At 31.2% G+C, this 8,235-nt stretch overlaps 1 pseudogene; it reads left to right on the forward strand.

The window, feature by feature from the left end:
- The window catches only part of LOC149559171 (protein CNGC15b-like), a 134,324-nt pseudogene extending 127,057 nt beyond the window's left edge, over positions 1-7,267 (forward strand).
- The last annotated feature ends 968 nt before the right edge of the window (positions 7,268-8,235 follow it).

Below are 8,235 nucleotides of genomic sequence, written 5' to 3' on the forward strand. Positions count from 1 at the left end.
CTCCCAATTTATTTTTCAAATTTTAATTCTACAGAAGGAGGATTTGTAATGATATTTTAATTCTCTCATTTACAGACAAAAATAACAAGCATTCCAGCAAAATCCAAATTACAAGATTGAAAGATTCATCATAGTAAAAAAATCCTAGACAAACATTTTAGTCACAAAGAAGATAAGAAAGGAAATAGTGTAATTAATTGTGCTATTAAATCACAAGAATCTACCTAGACTCTGATGTTAATCGCTATGTTCAAAAAGATTGTGAGAGAAATTTCTCCTCCCAAAACCTTCTCTTTTCTGAAATTCTTTCGTCCTCCCCAAATTCATGGTTCCTCGAAAATGAACCCCCAAATTACGATATGGAGTTCTCTCCTAAAATTGAGGCACTAATTGTGTGTTCACCTAAGAGAACTCTCTACTCACCAAACTTCTACTCTTTGTTAACTTTTCATTTATCTTTCCTTTATCTTTTCTTTTTTTCTTTTCCATGCATGTTTATTGAATTATTAAATTACTTTATTTAATTTTCACTTGACTTCTCTTTTAATTAATTTATTAATTTTTAATCTCATGCATACATCATGCAATCTTAAAATTTTTAATAAATTAATATCTTCTCACTTCTTAATTTATTTTCGAACATTTAATTGATAAACTATTTATTAACTTAAATAAAAATATTATTTAACATTTATTTAAAAATGAACTCTAAATATATTATTATTAAATTAAATAAATATTATCACATTCTAAATTTATTCTTATAAGGTTTATCTTCAAATTTGATTCTTTTTATTTAATTAATTTTTTCATTAATTAAATATAATTAATTATTAAAATATCATAACAATTTTTTCATTAAATTAAATCATTAATTTAATCTTTTAATTAGACTCAATTAATAGAAAATTCATCAAAGACTCATAAAATAAAATACGAAAACTCATCATAGAAAAACACATACAAGATCAAACTAAAGCATTATAATCATGAATTAACATCATTCAATGCATTCAGAAGGTAATTGACTCATATACTTATCCTAATTTTCTATGACAAATGGGTTCAAAGGTTAGGATTTGGACTTAAGAATTTATCTCCCCTCTCTTACAATTGGGATAATGTGATAGGGTATGCTCATCCTGGCAATTCAGGGAAGTCGATATTCGGTACCTGCAACTTGCATAAAATCCATGCATGTACAAACATAATATTTTAAGCTAAACAAACAATGATAGGAAGTGGTGCATCATGTAGATCCTGACTAGCAGGTGACTATGACTCCCTTCCTTAACCACACTAGAAACACCATACATAAAGAAAATATACATGCACACCATACACATGCACTATGGAGTAAGTATCCATAAGAAAACACATATAATAATCCATGTAAGTAATCATCATCAATAACTGAAAAAAAACTGTTATAATCATCATGCATACATGAGGTATAGAGTGCCAAGTAATCTCATCATAAAATTAACTAAATATGAAACAATATTTGATAATCTCAAAACAATACTGCTAGTCATCAAACATAAAACTGGCCTAAAAGAGTTCGACAATGATAATAGAAATGGGCAGGCACTACAAAATTAATATGATATATAAACTAGGTTTGAGTGGTTGAGGATTTTGATGTCAAAATATATCAAGGGTAATGTTAGCATGTTAGGATTGTTAGGATGTGGAGGCAAATCAGACTAAGATGTTTATTTTGCGTAGTTTTTCCTTAGATTATTTCTATGAGGGTTTGGGGGTAGCACCCCCAAGATGGGGTCAAGAGGTAGTGCCCTAGGTGTGCCCCTTGTCGTAGTACATGGTGGGGTTGAAGGGGTAGGAGTTTTTAGGGGCACCATTGCCAAAGCAAAAAATCACTCACTATTGTAAAGGGCGTCAGCTATTATTTTTTATTGGACGAATTATTCTAGCCCTTATTTTGTAAATGAAAAAATCCTATATAAAATCTATTAGGTATAGGAATTTTCTTAATGGATGGTGATATTGTAGCTTCTTGAGGTGGTATTGGGCTGTAAGGGATTACAGATTGTAATCACTGGATAATAATAATATTAGACTTATTGTTGGTGGACATAGCCCAAAGATTAGGTGAATCATATTAAATCTTTGTGTCTTGTGTTCTCTTCTATACGATTTATTATTTTATGATATTGGTTATATTTGCATGTAATTATTATTTTTGTCTATGGTTAATCCTAACAACAGTTATATTATTAAGAATTTTCTTATTTAGTAACTCTATTTTATAAATAGACCCTTCCACTCAATTTGTAATGTCTCTTCATCACCATTGTTTTTTAGCTCTATTTTATAACCGAACCCTTTCACTCAATTTGTAAATATCTCTTTGTCACCACTCCTTTTTTAACAATATTATACTATTTTCTTTATATTAATACAAAATCAATATATACAACTATATTTGTAGTATTGTTAAAATTGATTCCTTAAATGTTCCATAATGTTGATTTTAAACCCACGACTTCATTTTTATGAAAAGAAATGACAGGTTCACCTTAACACTTTGTCAGGATCTTATCTTTCACCTTGAATCATCAAATAAGAAACACATGCTTGTAGTTAGTGTTTTTATATCCAAATGATTTCAACTTACTCATCATTGTAATGGTTTTCCTTGCATCATAATTAGCCTAATTAGTACAGTTTCAAAAAATTGTTCATTTATTGTTGAATAATTTTGGTTGGTGCTGACTCCTTCAAGGTTCTTTTTCCAGGTTGTCATCTAGTTCATAATACCAAGAAGATCAAATGCTGATCATATCCAAAATGACCTACTTTTGATTGCCCTTTTCCAATTTTTCCCAAGGATGTATTTAATCTTTCCTTTGACGTCCGAAATTGCTAAAGCAAGTGGAGCTATTATTGAGAGCCCATGGATTGGATCTCTATACAACTTAATTCTTTACTACATGGCAACTCATGTAAGCCTTTTCAAAATTTTCCTGCTTACTTTTATGAATAGATATCTAGTTTTTTATATTCTATTTGATTACTAATCGAGAAAAAATATAAGGTTATTTTTTCCCTTCTTTATTATATTTGATATATTTTATTTCACTGTAAAGTATTTTTTTAATATTTTGTAATATTGTTTTAATGAGTATTAAAGAATTTTTTTTAGTTTGATCTTTTTAAATATCTTTTATATAAATTTTATTTAAAATAGGGATATACTAAAAAGTATTGAATTTTTTAAAATTTAACTGTATTTAAGATTATATTCTGTAAAATAGTGATAAATTTATAACTGTGAGATTGTTCAATTGTATTATTCTTTATAATCATAAAATATGATTCTAAATGTTAATATAAACTTCTTCAGATTGAAATTATCAATCATCATTAGATTGTAGAATTTTTTCAAACAAAATAATGAACTAAAAAATATAAAAAATCAATAATTTTTGGAAAATATAGGAAATCTGAAGAGTCGCAATTCTATATTACAGATAATGGGTTCTACTTGGTATCTTTTGGCCATTGAACGTGGAAACACATGTTGGGAGTACGCATGTGCAGATGACAGTACATCAAATTGCACACTTGACTTTTTAGACTGTAAAAGTTTAACAAATGAGTTGAGCTCTGCTCGTGAACAATGGATGAACAGCACGCAAGTATTCAGCTATTGCAATGCAACAAATACCTCCAACATTTTTGCTTATGGCATTTATTCCTTCGCTTGGAACACTGGGATTACATCTTCAAGTTTTCTTAGCAAGTACACCTCCGCTGTTTGGTGGGGATTTATGAATCTCAGGTAAACTTTCTTGAACGCAGTTCTCAGACTCATAGTTGATGCGTCTATCTTGTAAGATTTTACAATCAATCTGAAAAATAAATGAAAAATCTTGTTGAAAAGATACGAATTACAGAGAACAAATGAAGAATATTGATCATTGATTGTTTAAATCAATATATCACAATTAACTCCATCGAATAAGAGTAATTCAGGGTGAAAAATTGGGGATATTGATCTGTTAATAACAATTAGATCTTCAGTTATACATGAAGAGAATCACTGCCAAAACTTATCAAAACTGCCATTATCAAAACTGCCATTATCAAAACTGCCAGTTATAATTAATCACTAACACATCCTTCTTACAAATTAAACCAATTGAACCATTGACTAGATTTCAAATAAAATCAAAACATAATGAACTTTAAAAAAAAAATTCAATTCATCATCTATATATTGTGATAAAAAATAACAAAAATTTAAAAAAAAATTCATGAATCTGAAAATGAATCATATTTGACCTTTTTTTTTATCTTTAGTGATTTTTTTGTTATTCATAGAAAATATATTATAGATTTTTGAGAGAGTGATTTTAAAGAAAATTATGGTAATTTATATAAAAATGCTACAAAGTGACTTAGTACTTATTTAATATTAGTTTAAATTTTAATAACAAATTTAATTGCAATTTTATTATATAATTATAATTATTATAGTTATTAGGGTTTCCTTGTCTCATATATTTTTATTAATTTAACTGAGTGTTTTGTACTTGCAGTTCCTTGGGGCAAAATCTGGCAACAAGCCCTTTCGGTGGGGAGAACATATTTGCAATCATTGATGGCACATTGGGTCTAATATTATTTGCATATGTTCTTGCAAATTTGCAGGTTAAGCCAGTTTCTCCATCCTTGATATGTTTTTGCATTGAACGTGTTAAATGAGGATACTTGAATGTGCTTTTTGGCTCTCTCCTGCAGACATTGTTGATGTCTCTAAAAGTTAGCGTTGAAGAATGGAGAGTTCATAGAAATGATGCAGAGGATTTTATGGAACATCGAAAACTACCTCAAGATCTTCGAGAGCGTATTCGGCGCTATGATCAGTACAAATGGGTTGCTACTAGAGGAGTTGATGAGGAGACCATTATGCGGAGCTTGCCCGTGGACCTTAGACGAGATATAAAGCGTCACCTCTGTCTCAATCTTATACTCCAGGTAAGATTTGAAAAATGGATTCATAAATAATAATCTCAAGTATTGAAAAGTAATTGAAACATAATTTGCTTAAGCGATTTATTTGAAACTAAGTTTGATTTCAGATGAATCCTTTAAGAAAGTGCAAGCTTACAGTGTTTTGTTTAATCTTGTTTGTAGTAGAGAGGGGTCAATAGTTGGGCGAGGTCAAATTGTTAGCATAGTATACTCACAGTTCATTGTGATGTCTAAGATTTTTCATATATATATATATATATATATATATATAATATTTTGGATCAAATTCTATGATTAGCTTTTAGGGCAGATAGTTAGGAAAGTCAATTGATGATGAATCTTAGATTTTGATTCTAAATGTTGTTAATAACTAATCCATCTATAATTGAATTCATAGAAATCCTCACAGTTTATAGTTTATATTGATGTCAAGATTTTACTTCTAGAATTGATTGTGCATGTTTCTTTGTTGTTGATACTTCAGATCAAAATCTATGATCCATACTTAGAGATAGATAGCTAAAAGAGTCAATTGATGATAGATCCTAAAATTTGATCGTAATTGTTGATATGAATGAAAAAACATACATAATCTAAGTTTTCTGAATTTGATTTTGTGAACAATTTTTATCAGCAACTTTTCCCATCACACCACATGATCCATAATCAGGATACAAATGTAAAAGAAGAGAAGGAGAAAGAAGTAAAAATGTGATCTATCTATCTCCTTTCTCCTTCTCCTTTTTTGCATTTGCATCCTGATGATGGATCACGTAGTTGATGACAAAAATTGTTCACACAAACAAATCTAGAAAACAAACTAATAATAATGATTGATTGTGGAAATCTGATAACTCTAACACATAATCTAATCCAGAGACAAAATTTTCTAGCCTATAAAATTAAAATGTAAAATTTTTGAATCACACCATGATTGCTTTTCTAATTGAGTGGTTCCAATCACTTATAATGGTTCATTGTGTATGTTTTTTCTTCTAGATTTGACTAGATGCTGATATTTTTGTCGCTAATATTTTGAATCAAACTCTTGATCAGTTGTCAGAGAGGATAATTTAAAAAGAGAACTGATAATGAATCAAAAATTTAGATAAAAGAGTCCATAATGAATCATAGAATTTGATCGGAAGCAGTGACAGCAAAGAAAATATTTATGGCAAAATTTAAAAGCAAAGCCAAACAGAGTCTATAGAATTAGAAACACTCCATTTACTTCTTTTTTTCTATCACTCATAATGATTCATGACTCATTCTGTTTTCTTTTTGTTTTAAGAATCTTCTTAGTTTGTTGTGTCTTCTTTCTTGACACTCTTCTTTCTGATACTAAATCACTTTGTATAATTTGAACTATAGATCACAAACCCATACACAATGAAACCTAAAGAAATGTACATTCTAGTTCTATGGACTCCTTTTCTGTTAACTTGTTATGTTCTAGTTGTAATTATTATTCATGTAGACTCTCTGATACATGCAGGTCCCTCTTTTCTCACAAATGGACGATCAGCTGATTGATGCCATTTTGGAAACCCTAACACCTGCCCTAAGCACCGAAGGAGCGTACATTGTACGTGAAGGAGACCCAGTGACTGAAATGTTCTTCATAATCCGTGGATACATAGACAGCACAACAACAGACGGAGGCAGAGCGGGCTTCTTCAACTCAATCACATTGGGCCCCGGTGACTTCTGTGGCGAGGAACTCCTCAGCTGGGCGCTGTTTGCACAACCCACTTCAACCCTCCCATCTTCAACAAGAACACTGAAAGCCCTGGTTGAAGTGGAGGCATTTGCACTGCGAGCGGAAGATCTCAGTTTTGTTGCAAACCAATTCAAGCGGCTGCACAGCAAGAAGCTGAAGCATGCATTTCGGTACCATTCGAACCAGTGGAGAAAGTGGGCTGCCTGTTTTATTCAAGCTGCCTGGCGGCGTTTCAAGAGAAGAAAGTTGGCAGAAGAGCTTTTTGAGAAAGAGAGCTCCTATTCTTCCCAAAACCAGCAAGATTTTGAATCATGTCATTCTTTTGCTGCATCAGCAGAATATGAATCATTTCGCTCTTGTGGTACCCAAATCAGCAATATGGCGGGAACTTCTCAGAATGACTCGCATACAATGGCGGGGATTCTTAAGACGTGGACAATGGCAACTCAGGATTCAAAAGATGAATTCCCCAACTTGCAGAAGCCCGAGGACCCAAATTTCTCTCTCCAACCTGAGGATGATGAGCTAATTCCAGAGTCAGTCTGAGTAACATTTATAGAGTTTATATCAGAAGTGAATCTAACATTTATACAGTTTAAGTAAGTTTGAGTAACAGATCATCTAATGTAAATATATGCCGATTTTCTTTGGAAGATTTGAACGTATCTAAGCATTGAAGTTATCTAATTTCTACTGGTGAAAAACATTTATACAGAGAAATGCTATTATTTAAAATAAATGAAAAGTAAATGAATCTCTTGAATCATTTACGTAAGAAATGCTATGCTAGTATTGTCTTAAGAAACGCTAGGATAATAGTTGTTACCAATCTGAATCACACTTGAATTGCGTGCTTGTTGGTAAACAGATTTGTCACTAGAATTTTCCCAACAGAGTGTGTGGCAAACCGTTCACAACAATTGGATAGGCCGTTGATATCCGACCTTCCTCTGCATTTAGAGGGGCAGCTCCCTCGTAAGATAATATTTTGGATTTTTCAATAAAGATAAACAGAACTTAGAAAATAGAAAGGAAAACCATTGACAGCGAATGCACCACACGCCTTCAACGTTTTCATAAAAATGATGTAAACTATTAATGAGAGCAATCAAGGACTACGCTTGAGAACTTTCACCAACACAATGCTAATTTAACCATTCATGAATACTCACACCATAGCATGAAAATACTCATAAATGAATCAACCCTCAACAATTCAGACCCTTGGAGAGAGAACGCCAAATGTACTTCCTTTTATTTCTTGCACCAAGAAAGAAAGAAATAACTGATTACACAAAAACAACAATTGTACACACTTTCCAAAAATTGCTTTGTTATCAGAGCATAAGTGTTCCCTTTGTCCAAGTCCCAAAAAGTTTCTTATTACATTGATTTTCAGGAATTTATAGCCAATCTAGAATAACCAACTTTTCGGGTTCGTAACTACCCAAAAATTTAGAGTTTGGACTACTTTAGACAAAAATATTTCTAACTTTTAATTCCTTGAACTCGTT

This window comes from Cupressus sempervirens, chromosome 5 (assembly GCF_028749045.1).
Source record: "Cupressus sempervirens isolate cs-2001-9-10 chromosome 5, ASM2874904v1, whole genome shotgun sequence".
NCBI classification, from domain to species: domain Eukaryota; kingdom Viridiplantae; phylum Streptophyta; class Pinopsida; order Cupressales; family Cupressaceae; genus Cupressus; species Cupressus sempervirens.